This window comes from Symphodus melops (genome assembly GCF_947650265.1).
Source record: "Symphodus melops genome assembly, chromosome: 6".
NCBI lineage: Eukaryota > Metazoa > Chordata > Actinopteri > Labriformes > Labridae > Symphodus > Symphodus melops.
In genome coordinates, this window is record NC_136696.1 from 22,240,713 (window position 1) to 22,259,575 (window position 18,863).

General features: G+C 43.9%; 1 protein-coding gene across 1 annotated transcript in view; it reads right to left on the reverse strand.

Moving 5' to 3' along the window:
- plxnb2b (plexin b2b) overlaps positions 1-16,905 on the reverse strand; it is a 121,268-nt gene extending 104,363 nt beyond the window's left edge. The window contains exon 1 of the mRNA XM_079347077.1: positions 16,126-16,905. The gene's annotated coding sequence lies outside the window, so the exon portion shown is untranslated. The remainder of the gene's footprint in view (positions 1-16,125) is intronic.
- Positions 16,906-18,863: the final 1,958 nt, after the last annotated feature.

Here is an 18,863-nt window from a genome sequence, read left to right on the forward strand (position 1 = left end):
GGTTTGGCTGATAACCAGTGCTTGTGGAAAGCTCTGAATACCTGTTTGTAACATGTTTCACCTGAGCTCAAGATAAATACAAAATGCATTTCTTTACACAACCACAGAGCAATCTCAGTGCAGCTGATTGATAGCTTGAGCTTCATCCTACTGCATCAACATAGTGAAAAGCATTGCTTGTTCATGTAACATCAATTATATATACATCAACTGGTATGTCTTAGATCATGTTTTTACAAAGGAAATCTTAACTGCATCATTAAATTAAGCAGCTCAACTGCTAACAGAACTCTGCTTTAACAAGAATTCGTGAGTGAGTCTACTTTTGTCTTGTTTTTTAAAAAAAGTTTTAAAGTATGACATTGCAAGTGTTGTCCCATTTGAGTCTGTTAAACTGTGACGAAGACAACACAAAACATAGCCCCTATCACTCTGCCTGGCACACTTCCTTCTTGAAAGGAAAAGGGGAAGGAAGAGCCCTGGAAGCGTTCAAGGGCCTGGAAATGTGGGTCAAACACATGCCATATTAATACAATGAGTGACTTTAAAGAAAAAGTGAGAAGAGAGAGGGAGAGAGAGAGAGAGAGAGAGAGTAAGAGAAAAACAGGAGAGGAATGAATAGGAGCCAAAATATGTAGAGCAGAGAGGGTTTGTGTTTCTACGTGCCCCAGCATGCAGGGACGCAGGAGCTTCTCTGGAAGCAGGCTCCATAAAATAAAAAGGAAGATAATCACTTTAAAATGATTTTGGCCAAATAAATGAACGATCCTTCCGCTATATTGAGACCTTGATAAATGCCCACTGTCGAGGTTGTTATTAAACACCAGAGAGACTAGTGGGTCCCTGTGCCAGGCAAAACTAATTAATGCTGGGCAGATGTGTCTGAACAGTGGTGTACCCCACACACACACACACACACGCACACACACACGCACACACACGCACACACACACACACACACGCACACACACACGCACACACGCAAAGTGCTAGACGGCTGTTCACACTTCCCAATGCACGTTTACACACACGCTTGCCATGACACACACACACACACCCTATAAATGGGCTGTTAACCATGTGCACAGTGCAATCAGTGCCAGCTGATGAGCCGTCACCATGCTAACTGGAACAGGTGAGCACAAAAACAACAGCATCTCAGCTTCAGTTTTTAAAGCCTGGTGGGCTCGACTTTGGTAACTTATTGTCAGCCAGCGGCCAGAGATTGAAAAACGCCTTTCCCTAGTGCCTTATTAGACTTGCCAAAACCAGGCAACATGTTTCTGCTCTGTATTCCCTACCTCCACTGCTGCAGGTGATGATGAGACTTCAAGCTAACAGAAACCAATTAATCTTTCATGGTGCACGTGTTCTTGCTTTTGTTAGATCCGTTCCTGAAATTGTATGAGACTGCAGCTGTACAATAGAGGGCTTGTGACACGTTCCTCCTCATCCTCCTCCTCTTCTTCTTCCTCCCCATCTTCAGTTCTCCCCCCCCCCCCCTCCCCCTGCATACTTTGTGAGCAAACAGCTGGGATATTTTTTTTGCAAGAGCTATCATTACTGCAGCCTACAGGCATGAGAGCCACTCTCCAAATTGCTGATGGAAGGCCAACTAGCCAAGTTAGAGCTAGAGCTAGAGCTAGAGATGAGATTGCATTGGCAATGTGAGTACTCAGGTCGAGTAGGGAGAAGGAGGGGTAAGGCCATTACATGCTGAACACACAAACTACACATCTGTGCACACACAAAGAAAAGCATGACATGAAACTAATACAAGCGCCTGTTGTTTTTTGGGTTTTTTTAAATCTTTGTTTTGGCTGTCTTTTTCGTCATCCTGTAACCACATCAATCTAAGGTCACACAGTCATCCGCAGCTCTCTCGCATATTCTACTACACACAAGGTAGTGACTAATCACCCATCTGGAGCAGCCATTCCCAGGTCTAGATGACAAAGCGCCTTTGCAGCCACAAATATAGGCTAATGCCCTTCTAAACAAAAGGCGTAAGCTGTATTACAGCAAAACATGCTGGTCTGAGGGGGGAGGGAAGACAAGCGTGGACAAGTGAAATCACAGACAGACTAGCTGCTAGTGGCATGGAGCTGGCAAGTCTGTACGTGCACTTGATTTCAATAGCAGTTCCCTGTGTCAAGGGCAGTGAGAGGGCAGAGCTGAACTGTAGGAAAAAAACCATCTCAGCGTGCCTAGGTTAGTTTATGTAGTGAAATAACAGTGAGGCTGGCCCACAGGGCTCCGCTGAAAACCTTCCTATCGCTAAATATTTGCATGCTCGAACTGGCAGGTGCTAGCCGTCCCCTCTCGCAGCAGTCCACAGGGTGGGGTTTACCCTCGAAATGCCTCCGCCGCTCCTGGTTCGCTCGCAGAAGCTGGCGGCTATACAGCTCGCACGATCCAGGTTAAGTCTCCGAGTTTTGAGAGGACCCTGATGCAACCAAAGCCAGGTTCAGAATGTGAGATAAGGTTGGATCAGAGCCAGGAGCCATTAGTGAGCCGTGCGTCTGACACAACAGGCAGAACACAACATTTTCAAAGGCGAAGAAGGACTTGAACGGAGCTGTGGTGAAGAGTGCTAGGCAGCTGTTTCATTCAGGCCCTCTGATAACAACCCCTTGTCCAGAATGACGAGTGCAAATAGGGCAGGGGAGCGACAAGCTGCACGAATACAAATCACTTCTTCAATAGTCTACACTGAGCTAAGCAAAAAATGCTGCACTAGATTCCGCTCATTAATTTATAAGCTGATCAAACCTCTTGGGATTCAATATGAGCCGCTATAAAGAATTTTAATGTACTGCCGTGCATTAAGATTAATGTGCATCCTTACAAAAGAGCATATGACAGTACAGTTAATAAGCAGAGAACACTTTAGCTATCAGGAAGATACAGCCGTATGAACAGACAAACATCTAGCTAATGGAACTGGTCATATCATTTAGCGTCCTGCTTGTAGCTAGACGCAGGATGGCACAGTGGCTCCAAACACAAGGAGGATGAGACACTTTCATTACTCGAGAGATAACTTCCGAAGAATACTTTCTCGAGGAGGAATCTTTGCTTTCAACCCCTAGTGTGAACAAACAAACAACGAGCAGATCAATTATGAGTGTGGGGAAATGAAAACTCAGGGTTATTAAATTCTCTCTTTCCACTTTGTGTTTGGATTCAACAGGAGAGAAAGAAAAAAAAAGCCTTTGCACAATGTGACGAACAGATGGAGGCAAAGGCACTTAACCCCAACAGCACAGACATTTTATTGTGTTTTGGTTTTCAGACAGGAAAAAAAAAAAAAAAAACACTTTAATTTCAATTGTAAAACCAGCGCAACTAACGTGATTCAAAGCACTGCCTGGAAACCACCTGGCTGCGAGTGTGCTTGATCGGTAACAGATTCATGTTTGTCTGTACTCTCCTGGTATGACTATCACATTCTGACCATTCCAACCACCCCAAAAAAAAACAGCCCTAACATCGGTGACTGTGTCTCAGTCCCATTAAAAACCCATCACACCCACCACTGCCATGCTACGCTTACTGCCCACAGACCCCAATAGCTGTAATTGGCTCCACTGCACCCTTTACCCACTCTGGACGGGCCAACAGACGAATGCAAACAACTCCTCAGTAACTGGAAGAGAATGAAATTCTAGCCAAGTCGGTGACGATCGAGCGTGACAAATTATTTCCAAACACAAGGAGGAAGTGAAACCAAGAGGGCTCTTTCAACCAGACAGGAACGAAATAAAGGGATGTAACAAAAAACAAAAAAAAAAAAGAGAAGAGAAGAGATGAAGTGAAACAAACATTGTTCAGGAGGCTAAAGGTGATGATAGTGTGACCATGGGCAGACTACAACACTCCACACAAACAAGACAGTAAGGTGTGATAGTGAAGCTGAGCTGTTGTCTCACAGCGACTACATCAAGGGGCCACAACCATGTCATTACCCCAGCCAGCAAAGAAAAGAAACCCCAGGGCCTGGTATTTTGGAAGTCAAGAGAGTGTTTGTGCAAAGCTGTATGACAATAAGAGAAGCAGGGAAAAGAGACTGGGGGAGTGTTTGAAAGTGTGGCTGAATGAGGTTCGTGTGCATGGATTGTGTGCCGTCAGGACTCGAAGCTTTAGTTTGAGCAAGCGACGGGGAGATGTTTGTCAGAATAGGGAGCGTGTCTGGACTGGGATGAGACAATTCTGGCCTGCCCCTAAGGCTCTGGGAATGATAATACACTGCCACACATCTCGCTCGCAAACTCATGATTTAAGGGAACTAAGAAGCATTGGACCACTTGTAAAGGAAACACAAATGAGAGTGGAGGGCAGAAGGGGGAGATATTTATGGAAAATGTATGATTAATAAGCAAAAAAAAAAAAAAAAAAAGTAACTAATCATCACCAGCGAGAGGCAACAGAAACCCCCAATCAGTCATAATTGTTTCTCGGTGCGACATGACTGGAGATAAAGGAAAGCCATAATTGATATTCTGAACTCACTTTTGTTAATTAAAGAACTGATTATTCTGCTTAACAGACTTCGACAACCAGAGGCGCAGCACTGCCCTTTCGAAAAGGCACACGCACAGCGTTAAACTGAATTCCTTTGAGGCCTACGGTTTTTGGCTGCGCTGTTGACCGGGGATGAGGGCATTCAATGATATGTAAACAAACAGACGCACACAAAAATTGGAAGAGAGGCTTTTTGCATACGAGACGATCCCCCCCCTAACAAAGCACTTTTATTTGTTTTCTCCAATAAAATGTCAAGCTTTATTAATTGATTGAGCCCGAGAGGGATAGAGACCGAGAACACGGAGAGAGGCAGCGTGTGGACTATTGTGATTTCATTCCTCTTCGCTCTCTGGGGGAATGAAGCCAAAACCTAACATCAACAATATGGAAACTCAACAGAAACATGCATAAGCCTCAGAAATGATGTGAACTCTCTTATAGGAAAAGTCAATCGCAAGAAAATATACCATGTAATTACTAAAGCATATCTGTAGACGAAAGGGCTTGTGGATTAGAAGGGTTGGAGTCTGAACAAAAGGAGACCTTGGGCTGACTGAGAGCCAGGTCCGGGCATACAGGGGAGGCAGTTGAGAACAAGCACACTAAATAGAAGTGACAGTCAGCAGATACGCGCCAGTCCCCTCCACCCGCAATCACTCTCGCCCTCGCCTCCACCTACTCCTCCTGTGGTTGGCCTGGAAAAGAAAAGTAAAAAAAAACCACAAAAAAAACCCCACCCTTTTCTCCCCCCATATCTACTGATTACACACAATGCACCCTAACATACCGGGAGAGAGGATGGGGAGGTGAGGAGGGGAGGAGGGGAGGGGAGTGAATAGACAAGGAGTGCTGCCAGGGCTTACTTTTAGATAGTGTGGTTATCAGCAAGAAGAGGAGGGAGAGAAACAAAGAGGAAGTTTACTGGCATTGTTTTATCTGGAAGGGCATTAAACTGAGTGGCACGCCGGGGACAAGACGAGCAAGAGGTACAGAAAGACCATCCAGAGGAAAGGGAGAAAACTGTCCAAAGTCACGCAACCTTCTACAGTGTCCTTTCTTTCAATCTCACAGTTACACACATGCACACTTTGCCCTTGGCTTAAAGTCATTCCTGGTTCATGGTTGCTGGATTTGATAGGCATTTAGGCCCTTAGAAGTGTTACCAATGACCCAGAAAGCAGCTCGCTGGGTTTTCAGTGTAGCTTGATATGCAGCTAGAGGCTGTGACTGGGATGGAAACTGAATGTGGCCTTTGATAAAACACTCAAAGGGGAACCAAAACAGAAGTAGAAGTGGGAAGCCCATTAGGCCATGGTTTAAAGTATGGGAGACACAGAGGGTCGGAAAATTGGCACGGGGGAAAATCTGTGCCCTTTTGTGTCATCCGCGACCTCTTTGGATGGAGCCGAAGCTCGCACTGAGAGAGACTGATGGGCACTCTGCCTCACAGGTGTGAGCTGGAAAAGGGATGGGAGGCATTCCAATGAGGGGACCCCCCCCCCCGCAAGACTGAACACTGATGCCGCCAAACACAGCACCCAGACAGCCTGCTGGAGCCCACTAATCAGAGAAGTTAGCCGCTGACCTCTCCACAGGCTCCATACCTTTTAATGAGACTCGTGCCTTTGATTTGTCCACCTGCCTGGAGGGAGAGACAGATCATGCATAAGCTCACATGCACACACACACAAAACAAGTCCTATTCACTGACACCATGATGGACACATCCACACTGCTGTGGACAAAAAGACACGAGAGATGCACACAATTGAAAATAATGAGCGCTCTGTAATCCACAATGGCCACAGGCTCACACACACACACACACACACACACACACACACACACACACACACACACACACACACACACACACACACACACACACACACACACACACACACACACACACACACACACACACACACACACACACACACACACACACACACACACACACACACACACACACACACACACACACACACACACACACACACACACACACACACACACACACACACACACACACACACACACACACACACAGGATACACAACGAGTGACTAGCACGCACGCTGGCTGAGAACTAACTACAGCAGACTAATCAGCAGAGCACACACACGAGGACACACAGCACCACACAGACATAAGCTGAAGCGGGCTCAAGGACACACAACACCCACCTTATTAGAAGAAGGACGAGGAAGGTGCAGGTGAGATTGGATCCAGACATGCTTGCTCACAGATAGAATTGAATTATTGATCAGCCAACAGATTGTGTTATGAGGAATTCATGGATACACGCCTGTGCTGTCCAGCTCCCCGAGGCCGCAAGACAGACTCAGTGTGCGTGGACTCACTGTACGCGTTTGTGTAGCCGTGTGCGTTCACATGTGTGCTCGGGGAAGCCTAAGGGAAGCAGGCAGCGATGTGTCGAAGTCCGAATTATTTTCTGTGGGCGGAGCGGGCAAGGTTGAGTTCGCACTCAGACAAGACAGTGCAAACAGTGAATCGATCAAGCTGGCCAGGGTGATGCATGCAGAAGGAAGGGCTCACCCTCGCTGCGCTGAAAGGGCTTTAACTGCTCACACACTGAGTGGCTTTTTCATTGGCACTCAGGCAACAGCACAGTCCTCAGCCCTTAATGCCACCAATGGAAAGAAAGGAAATGGGATTTTTATTTGTCCGAGTTCCACGGGTGGTCTGCTGCTGCTAATAATGCAGGACCCTGCTTAGCTTGGGTACCATTACCAGCATCATCATCAGCCAACATGTGGTGTGTATCAGTAGACAAAAGGTATGACTACATCGTGACATGAGCATGCCGTACCTCAGAGCACACTTCTGCCAACACTTCCTCTATAGTCATCCAAAGCACGAGCGCTACTTAAAAAAAAAACAACAAAAAAACTGACACTTGCAGAACATTTCATATTCCTGATGGTTTGTGGTGATGAGGGGGTTTCGTCAGAACAGATGTGTGGCTTTAACACGCAGCGCATGTGAGGGTGATGTTTTGTTTTCAAGTGAGAAGGTGCAGAGATACATGAAGAACCCAGCGGGACCGAGATGCGAGTTCTTTTTTTTTTTTTTCTTCTTTCCATCACCCAAGAGGAGAGCGTATGAGTAATTAAACGACAGACGCGGAGGAATGTGTGATGACATGCTGACGGGCAGACTAAAACAAGGATGGAAGTGAAAAAGAACAGAACCCGGTTAAAAATAAAAACACTGGCTGAGGGAGGGGGAGGAGGAGGAGGGAGGAGGGGGAGGAGGGGAGGCATGTTAAAGGAAGTGTACTGTAGATCTCAACAGGGAGAACTATAGAAAAATCCTAATGGAGGTCTGGAAATGTAATTAAATGGCTGCTCTATGGTCATGCAACCAGTCTGCACTGGTTCGACAGTAAACGAGCAACGCCACACTGACATGGCCTATTACACCCAACTTTTCTTCAATCTGTTGCTGGGAATGCTGCACACTTCTCCTCCATATCCAATTGAAAAAGGATGAAAGTAAAAGGGGGAAAATGTCTGGTGGTGATACTTTTTGTGATGTGGGGATCCAATCTGGCGGTGTGTTTTCTGTAAACATTGTAACTGCAGCTTGTTTTCAGTGAACACAGCAACAAGCAGCATTAGCCTGTTCCGCTGTGTTGGGGAAGAAGGAGACAAGGTCTTGGTAATAAGGTTTTCTAACCCCAGCAGCAGATCTACTCCTGCTAATGACTGTAATTAAAGAGTCCAGCTCCACGGAGGGATCAATGACGTGGGATCAGCCCAGACAGGACGCACAGTAGACACACCAACAGCAGAAGGAAGCAACCACAGGGCTGAGTTTAAGAACTTACAGGCTGAACAAATGGGAGGCTGAGTGGTAAGCTTGCATGTGTTACGAGGGCCTGTAAATATTTAGGCATTCTTACTGGGGCATGCGGCTGCGACGCTGATGTCATTTCTCAGAGGCCTATCATTTGCTTTAGGCAGAGGCTGGAAAAACAAGTGTGGAGCGACTGTAAACACAGATCTGTGAAAAAAAAAGTGGAAGAGGAAATACTGGGAACCAGTGCATCACAGGACCGGAATAAATCCTGCATGAACAGCAAGTTATCTGCATGACCATCACATGTCTGACCTACTGTATACAGATTCATATAGAGAAGAAAGAGGGTTGGAAAATGCAGATACAAGGTCTATTTGATCTGCAGACACCAGCATTAAATAACTGAAAAACTTCCCTTTTTGTTTAAAAAAAAAAAAAAAAGTTCAGGAGGGAAACCAAAACTGGACAGCTTTGAGGCTGCTCAGATGAGTCAGAGAGAAATAATGCATGTTATCAAGGCTGCATGAATAGGATAGTGAAGCTGGGGGGCAGGCACAGACACCCAAGACATAGAGCTATGATGACACCTCCACAGATCTGCATTTCAGAAGACAGCTAGGAGCCCAAGGCACATTTGAGGAACCAGGATTAATATCTACACACCATGTAAAACAAAAAAAAAAGGAAGAAAGAATAAAGTTGAAAAATAATGGTTCAACATTATGGCACTCCAGAGAATTAATGAGGAGAGACTGTTCTGCTGAGAAAAGGAAAGTAAGTTCAGAAGTGGCACGCGAACAAAAACAGGAAGTTATGAACACAAGGGCATGTGGGTTCTTCCAAACGGCTTCATGGTCGGTTGATCAGGCATAGCTAACATTCCTGCAGATCATGACCAAGCCAGAGGTGTAACACTGCTGAGAGTCTGTCTGCCTGCCACATTGCCCCGGCTCAACACGGTCAATGCCAAGGTAAAGGTGTGACTCATACGAGCTGCCCTACATGAGCGTGGAGGAAAACAAAATGTGAAAGCTCACCTCCAGTCTGAAGTATTTTAACTGCTGCTTTGTGTTTTGTATGTTTTTCTCTCCTTTTTATTGTAGAATTGATTTGTTGTTTTTTTCCATAGTGTTTTACACATCTTCTTTCTTGCCAAATCCCTCTGCTGCTGCACTGGTCAGCTAATTTCCCCAAAGGGACCAATAAAACAACCTAGTTTCCTAACAAAAAAAACCCCATTGCTTTCGTCATAGAAAATCCAATCTTTGACATTAGAAACTACAAGTTTTTGCGACCAGCGGTCACTGCAAAATGTCAGTCTCTAAGGTTAAGGCCGTATCTCTGGCAGTATTATAACTGCTGCCACAGTGTAACGGTCTGTCAGTTTACAGATGAGAAGCAACCGAGCCAGTGGCATTTAACTAGAACCTCAGTAACTTTAACAATCGCTGTATGAACAAATTTTAATAGGTCCCTCTTGGATCATAGGCGACTGAAAGGCCACAATACCCTCCTCATTTAACAGAGACAAGGACGTGATACTGACAGAAATGATTTCATTCTCATAACACTTTTTCATTATGAAGTGTAATAAAAGCATGTAGCCTTGCCTTTAGGCTTCTTCATCCGAGCTTGATTATATGCATTGTGAATTTATGTCTAGACGTTGTACCAGATGTATAGTTGCTTATAAAACTGCACAGTTTATGTGACTGTATGTTTTGTGCAGCTGAAAGAAAAATGTGAAATACACTAACATGTAAGTAAACTCTATGCATCCTTTCAATTATTCAGCTCTACATTTCAATTGAAAGACATAATAAATACAGCGCTCGGGTGATAAGGGAAGCCTGCGGGGTTTGCAATGACGAGTACAGGTACATGTGAAGAAGAGCTTATATTTCCTCTGCAGAAACAGACGACTTCTTGTACTGATTGAAACAGACAGCCAGGAGACAGACACCCTACCTCCAGCAGTGCTGCCATCTCAATGTCCACTTCTGGCTGCCAACAGATTTCAGCAGATGCCAGATATAATAAGAACAGAACATATATTTTCTTAAGATCTAATGGTGCAGAGCTATTTTAGAGCACATTTTGTTTTTACCATCAAGGTCGTTTAAATGTTTGAGTTTCAGTGTAATGTTATATTTTAAACCTTAAAAACTATTCTAAAAGTATTCCTTACGGTAAAAATGTCACACTTGTTTTGACCACAAAATAAAAGTATAAAACAAAAAAAGCAAGCTTAAAAAATATAGAATTTCAAATGTTGCACATTTTGATTTTTGATATACTCCTAATAATCTTTCCTGCCAACAAAAGGGGGTCTGTCTAGTAGTGAGTGTAATTTTTAAGGCACCATCTATTAATAATAAGGTTGCTCTGAGTCAGACACCGCAAGTGAGGTACTTCCTGAATCCACAAGAATCCTTCATCAAGTTACACTCACACAGTCCATCCCTCTCTGCCTTCCTCAGCTTGCCACATTATCTTCCCGCTTTGCTCTCTCAGGTTGGTGTGACCTTCATCTCCAGCTGCCGCCAGTGCACTGACCCTTCATGCATCTGTCACCCACCAGTCCTGGCTCAGGATCACATACGGTTCATAATTAATCGCCCAGTGTGCGAACAAGGAAAAAATGAAAAGGAGGGCCAATACTTGGAGGCAACTACCGTTTAAACCTAAAGCAGCTGGACGTCATATTAGCTGTAAAACTGAAGTGATAATTAAAAGTGATCTTGGCAGGAGTAAATTGGTCATTTTGAGGATTAACAGTGATGTGACTTAGACATAAAAAAATGAATAGGACCCTCTGGTACCTGAGGTAGGATTAAATGGCACTCAACTCAAATGGAGCAACTCTCAGTTAGGGAACAAAAAGTGCAGTGAAAATGCATTACAGGTGGAATAAGTGGCTCTACAAAGTTTCCATCATTCCTCAGCTACTGTAAGTCTTAGTCCGTTTCGAAACCCAAATCTCCAAGAGCAAAAAAAGAGTGATATCAGCAAGTCGCCAAATCCTGCACAGGCACCCTTAATTTGCAGAGAAATGAATCGCGACTCATCTTCAATATGTCAAACTCTGAGGGATCTGTGATTCGTCTTTTCATCATGAAGCAAGCGAGCTGGACTAAATATCGCCCATCACATTACAGTGATTGAGGCAAGCACCAGCAGCCTCCCTCTGAAGTGTTTAAATGGATAGCATTTTGATCGCAGCACATGCCAGACTCAATTACCAAAGCGAAAAATAAATTAGCTTTCTGGTCTTTTTTCTACTGCCAATAGAAGAAAGCATCTGACTAAGATTTCCCAAGATAAGAACCAAGGTGACCCTTTACTCTCATCGCTGCTGATAAGTTTTTCGATACCTGCTTCTGTCTGGCTAAAAGGCCTGGCTGGGTGTGAATGTTTGCCAGCGTCCTGAATGGGTTGAGGCGGAGGTGGTTGACATGCCTCGTGTGAGCAGGTAGCATCAAAAAACCTCCGCAATGCTGTGTCTGTGTCAGCCTGTCTGTTCAGCTGCCATGGGGAAGTAGGTGAGTGGAGAGAGAGGCAGATGTCTGTATTGTGCACTGTCACTGGCGCTCAGTCCTCAGATATGCAACCTCAAGGAGGCTGACAGCCAGCACCACCAGTAGTGCCTTTTGAGCAGCCACAAAGATTGTGTTTTCCTCCGGGAGAACTTTTTTCAAGTAGCCGCCTACCTTTCTAAACCTTCCATCACGTCAACCCCTTCCCTCTCTGCTCGACTTTTGTTCAAATACTGGGATCTCTCGGTTCTCTTGCAGAACATCCAGCCCACAACCTCTCAACCGGGTAATTAAGGCAGCTCCCTTCCCACGTGAATCATTTATCTCTTTCAGGACTGTGAGCATGTTTACAATATTCATCATGTTCCTCTTAGTCATGCCAAGACCTGAGAATTCAGTGAAAAGGTCATGCCAGATGAAGGGACAGGTGAGGACAGAAGGAAAGCAGTGTAGGTAAAAGTAAGGTGAACAAAACTGAGTCAGACTCAGCAGTAATTCTGTAACCGAGGCAGAATTTTGTCAGTCAAATTGGATTTGGCCGCTCAACTGACTGCTGGTTCCTTCTTTTCAGTTCAGCTCCATGCAAATTAAACTCATTTCAGCATACACGGGTCTCATATTTTACAACCAATGCCAGCTGTCAACCATATATTAAAACATTCCCAACCAAGTACTTTTTGGTCACATTACTATCTTTCCTTACATATAATTTAAGCTGACGAGGGAATTTAAAAATCAACCAAAGAGCCAAAGTTAGTGACAAAATTAGCTTGCAGCGTAGTTAGCCATTATAAAGAGGCACAGAGAAGCACTGATCTTTAACTTGATACAACTTTATTTTGTGATGTCGTACTGATTACCTAGTCTGTTTTGGAGGGCATAGCTTAAACATTGCTGTGCATCAGAATCAAGGAAGTGCCATAGAATCTAAAGATGTGCACAACTAGCTCGCTAAATGATGACACCTCCTCACCCCAAAGCACCAGAGTTACTACTTTGTTAAACTTATTACTATATATATTTTAATTAAGAAAATTGAATTTCTGAGCAGCCACCAGCTGCTAGCCAGTACTATCGCTGCCTCTGGTTAATGAGCACGACAATAAAGCTCTACTACCTGGGTTTAAACCAGCAGTGCGAAGCAGTTTGACAGTGTTTTGATAAAGATAAAGTTGTATATTGTCTGTGTCAGGTTAATGCGTAACCATCACAGGCATTTGGACATCAACCTGCAGGGAGGACTGACAGGGCTAGCGCTGCTTATGCTAGCCAAGCTCTGCAAACCAATCTGAGATTATTTACTCACAGATGGGCATTGGTTGTAGGGCTGGAAATCTTATATATGTATATATATATATATATATATATATATATATATATATATATATATATATATATATATATATATATATATATATATATATCTTATCTTATCTTAGAAGAGACACATCTGGATTCTGAAAGACAGTCTGGGTTGACAAATGTCAGGCTTGCTTTAAAAGGTACAAGTAAACCATGCTGAGCTGAACTTGCGGGGTCTGGAGTGCTGTACTTGGGAGCTTGCAGACAAACTAGATTAAACTCTGGATTTCAGTAAAGTAAAAGCTGCATGAGGTAGCAGGGGGTAAAGAGCTGGCCAGGCTGCTATCTTCCTCCACATAGTCCATACTCATGACCTGCTGCTGGGTGAGAAGGCAGGTGAATAAGCTTGATCACACCTTGTAGGTCTGTCATACATCAGCTTTATTATCTTTGATCACAAACACATAGCAGGGTAAGAAGTGTTGAGTGGTACGGGTTGGGAGGGTTTGTGAAGCACAAACAACCCCACATGGGATGAGAGGGCAGGAAAGAAAAGCTTTCGGGATCATTTAGGACAAGGCCAAAAAAGTCCAAGGGCAAGGGCGGCAGCCATAAAACCCAGCGGAGATAAGATCAGAAATCCACCTCAGCATGACGTTCCTTCATCATAGGATAATCCTTAAACATGAAAAGACAAGCCAATCCCCAATCTGAAAGAAATCTCTATTCCCCAGACTCTTCAGCAGTCTAATACCAAGCTGAGTGACACGCCCTTCACGCATCTGTCCACACGCCTCCAAAGTCTATGTGTACTTTAGATAAGACAGAGGAACAAGGTAATGCATATGGGTCTTTCTCATGTGCACCACACCTTTTTATGACACAGTTTACTAAATCCATCAGAGGGGAGGATGATGGTCTAACAGTCAGTTTTTTAAGTAAAAGAAGGTCTCACAAATGCCATATTATGAATACGATTAAGGAGACAGCTTGTATTTGTTGGGACAAGAAAAGGGATTAACAAGTCATTTAAAATGAGCCACTTGCAGTGAAGCGACCCATACGCACTATTCATGTATTTCTTTGTGCCTTTTTTGTGTGTTTGTAGGCAGCAGACAGGAGACAGGGGATTGCTTGTTGCTTACAAGGATTAAGGTTTTATTTTCAAAATGAAAATGACAGACGTCCATAATCCAAAGCAAAGGAAACTAAAGAGAGACACAGGATGAGTTCATATTCATTTGACCTCAAAAATGTGGCAGCGTTCTGTGAAACGCGACGCGTGCCTCTAGGAGCTGACGTGGTTTAGACTATCAGAGAAAAACAGTGTTACGGTAAGAAGGGCAGGGTGAACTTTAGCTCACCCAAAACATATAGGAGCTCAACAGCCGAATGCTCCCTCCAGCTTCTCAGTTGGTCAGAGGCTATTTTACTGAATCCAAAAATACCCGGAGAGGATCTCACCACAAAGTTGCATTTCCAGTGCCAGCGGTCGGTTACAGAGAAAAACAGAGAGACTCCAAACGCCTGCTTTGTTTGTTATTTTCTGCTTCCCTTGTATTACAGGGTATGAGTTTGCATCCGGCTTTTGGATTGTTCTGCAGAATCCTGAAACACTTGCATGACCTGAATGAGGAATGTTTTCTATTCTTTTGGCCTGAAAAGAGCATCATTGATGAACAATTATCACCGCTCTCTTGCGCGTAGATAAGGTGTCTCTATTCATTCAGAGTGGCGAGATAAACCCTGAATGAAGCTTTGTGGGGCAAAAAAGGAGAAAGAAAAGGGAGAAGAAAAGCAGAGCGTCTAACTTTCCCATTGCTTGTCTATGTCCATGTGAGCAGATGGCATGTATTGGAGATGAGAACCATCCCTGCTCAGTCAGGAGCCCGGAGGCTGACCCCCTGCTCTGACCCCCTTCCAACCACCACTCCTACCACCAGCAGCCGCTTTTCCTGCCTCCACATGCCCCCCTGCCAGACTAATCCATTCCCACTATGAGGCTGCTTGTGTAATGTCATTTAATAGGTATAATCCCCAGGAGCTAGAGCATCCTCTGTACAGTCGGTTAATGCAAAAGGGGCGGAAGATTGGAATAAAAGGACGATTTAGAAAGACAACAAGGCAGTACAGTGAGTGTGTTGAGGGGCTGAGCCAGGGACAGAGAGATACAGACTGCACAGGAGATTCAACAGGGACATGAATAGTGCTTCTGTCTCCTTGTTCTCCAAAGAGAGAGACAAGGGGGAAAAAAAGAGGAAAAAAACAAACAAGGAGCAACGCTCACTGCTACTTCTGTCCTCTCAGCTGTTGATGTACAGCCCACTGTCCAGAGGTGAGGAACACAGTTCACATGGTCATTTCTCACAGAAATTGCCTGTGTATATGGGGACAGACTGCTCCTTGTGAGGTGACTGGGCAGATGCTGTGACTTCAATGTTCCTGAGATTAAATAACTGGTTTTATGGAGTCCACAGGGAGTTGTTTTTTGTGGCTGATCCAAACACACCTCTGTTGACATTTACAGTAGCAACTTTGCAGCCAAATATAACTACAACCAATAAGCATGTATTTTCCAAAATGCTAGTAAAATAAAACAGCTGTGGATATTATCTCATTGTTTCAAAGCCTTTTTTTTTAAATTATGTATCTTTGTTTGCTTGTAGTGGTCTATATGTTATGTTCGGGCAGCCTACATCTACCGTAGTTTAATACACTCATTTCCTTGCAAGACTAAAATTAAACAGTATCCTAATATTAAAAGCGGAGTACGTTTTGCACTATCGTGCTATATCGATAGGGCGTGTTATAGGCTATTCAAACTTGGTGCACACGTGTGCCAGGATCTGATATGGACACTATGGGTTAACGCTGACACCAAAAGAAGAATCCCGACCCACTCTTACGGGATACAGCTGCTTCCCCCGGAACTCACCTTGGAGGAAAAGGAGAGCGAAGAGAGTAGTAGTTGCACGAACGGGAACAGTCCAGATAGGCTACTGAAGAACTCCTTCCATTTGGTGAAATAATAGCCTACGTTTGAGAAGAAAAAAAAAAGAGGAAATAAGTCCGTGGACAAGTTCACATTATTGTCCTCCTCGCGCGTCCTGTGATGTGAGGAGGTTTCAGGAAGGCACTATTCCGTAGAAAACACGCGCTACTTGGTTGACTGATTTGTCAATTCCTGTTGAAAGGCGACCCGGGCAACTCCTCAACAAAAAGAGTCTCTGGTTTCAATTCCAGGGACTTTCTCCACGCCCAGGTGCCAAGTCACATGGTCATTTCCAGGTGTGCGTGTGTGTGTGTGAGAGAGAGAGAGTCTCCACGAGCGATGGCTCTTGGCTGGTAGCAACACACCTGTGGGATCCGCTCACGCGCTCCACTCTACTGTCATCGCGTTTAAAAAGCGGGATGTTGTGCGGAGGGAGGAGGAGAGTAGGCTAAATGAGGAAGAGAGGGAGGGAGAGAGAGAGAGAGAGACGCGCGCGCTGAAGGAGAGCCGGAGCTACCGGGTATGGAAAGGAATTATTCCCCCTCCCGCTCCACACTCACCGCCGGCTGAGAGACGCTGTGAAGAGACAATGAGCTGCAAGTAGTAGTAGTAGAAGAAGAAAAGGAGGGGGGGGGGGGGGGGGAGTGTAAGCAGGGGGAGAAACAAGTTGTGTCGTCTGTTCACCGACGCGCCGAAATATTTCCGCGGGCGGTGGGAGCGATGTGATAGCAGCCACCGCGCTCTGTGGTTCTCAAAGAGTGGTCCGGAACCAACAGGGGTCTGAGGGGGGGGGGGGTGGTTCCAGGTCACCCCAGGGAAAATAATAAATGTACACGTTTAAAAAGTAGACTAATGTTTAGTTTCAGTGGCAATAACTCCCATGTCATCATATGTTAAGCTCATCATCAGCCATTTACAAAAACCAAAACATGTTTAGGCTATTTGATGATTTCATTATGAGTGCCAATGAAACAAAACCTATGGGATGATGATTGAAGATAGAAAACGCATACTGTATGTTGCTGAGACCTTTTTTTTTTATCAAGTGACAGAATTAGACTTTCCAAATCCAACATTTGCCTTGTCATAAGGGGAGGTGTTTATGTAGGCCTAATGTCAATTACGTTGGCTATTCATTGAGCCAACATTCATGTAACCAGGACGTCCCTGAACCCCACCAACTCAAATTGTATGCAGCAATTATTAATTTAATAGCCCGTGTAATTATCTGTGCTCCCTCTATCTTAAATGTCTTTCGGATAAAGCCTGTAGAAGGGCAGGATTTCATGTTGATGATAGCCAACTTGATTTAGGCCTATACAGTTCAAACATACAGTTTGGCATTTTTGCGAATACCCTCGCTTTTTCTTTTAGAAGGTAGCCAAGTCACACTCCTCTATTTTTGTCTGTTCTACTCTATATGGTTAACTTCTCATCTGGTTCCACACAAACAGACTTATTTTTGCAGCCAAAACAGTCAACCAGGTCATCAGAAAGAATGCAGGTTCAAGACACTAAGGGAACTCTTGGTTTCACTTTTGAATCTGATAGGTGCAGTCCACTTCACATTTGAAACAAGAGCAAATACAGTAATGTGTAATATGAATATCGAATATACATATATAATATTGACTATCCATAAAAAACTATACATCAGACCTACTTGTGATATTGAGCAGATGGCACTGTGGACAGCTTTGCTAAACTCTGCTATTGAAAGGATGCGTTTGCCCCTGACTGTTGACAGGGAGGTCTGTCAGTTCTCCTGAGAACGATGCATTGCTGCTGAGTTTTTCAAATGTCATTCCTTGGTCCTTTGAGCATCAGCAGCAAGTTTCTGTTCACAGTTCTAATAGAAGTATGACAGGAGAAAACCCAGCAGCAGCAGCTATCTTTAATAAAACGTCACTTTATTACAGTCTGTTTCTATACGTTAGTATACTATAACTATGTAATGTAAACCCCTAACTATGATAGTGGTGTCATTTTGATCATTGTAATTTTACTTTAATCTTTCAATGTTTGTGCTTTTATGATGATGTGAATTATTATGTACTGTATTTTCCAGTGGCTGCTTAAAAAAACCTGCTTTCATTTTAAATTTGGTAATTATCTTAAAAACCCACCTAGAGAGTATAATTGTAAATGAGTTGTCACTGTGTAATCACAAGAAATGCACCTGTTATATTTGAAGCGTCTGAATGTAATTATGTAAACTGCACCTTCCTGTCAAAAAACAAACAACAAAATAAAACATATAATTAACCATTGGTTATTGAATGCATATGAAAACAGATTAGTGTAAGCAGGGAATTTGGGGACATTGCTTGGTTTAAAAATAATTTCAAGAGCCGCTACTTCTCATTTATTTATGTTTATTGAGCCTTATTTGACTGCGTTCTTACAAGAGCGGTATTAGTATTCATTATAGCACATATTGGTGTGCTTTCTGTACTTCAGCTGCTGAATCGTTAATCACAAGAAGTATAATTTCAAAGCACTTTCGTCAAGCTAAGTTTTAGAAAGTGCAACAATCCCTCATCTCCCTATGAATATGTAAAAACCTTTGAATTGGCCATATGTTGAGATCTTTTTGGAGAGGAATGTATTCACACATTAATGCTGTGAGGGGCTAAAAGTTGCTCTGGTTTCAGATGTGGGCCATATGTGAGTAAGTACTA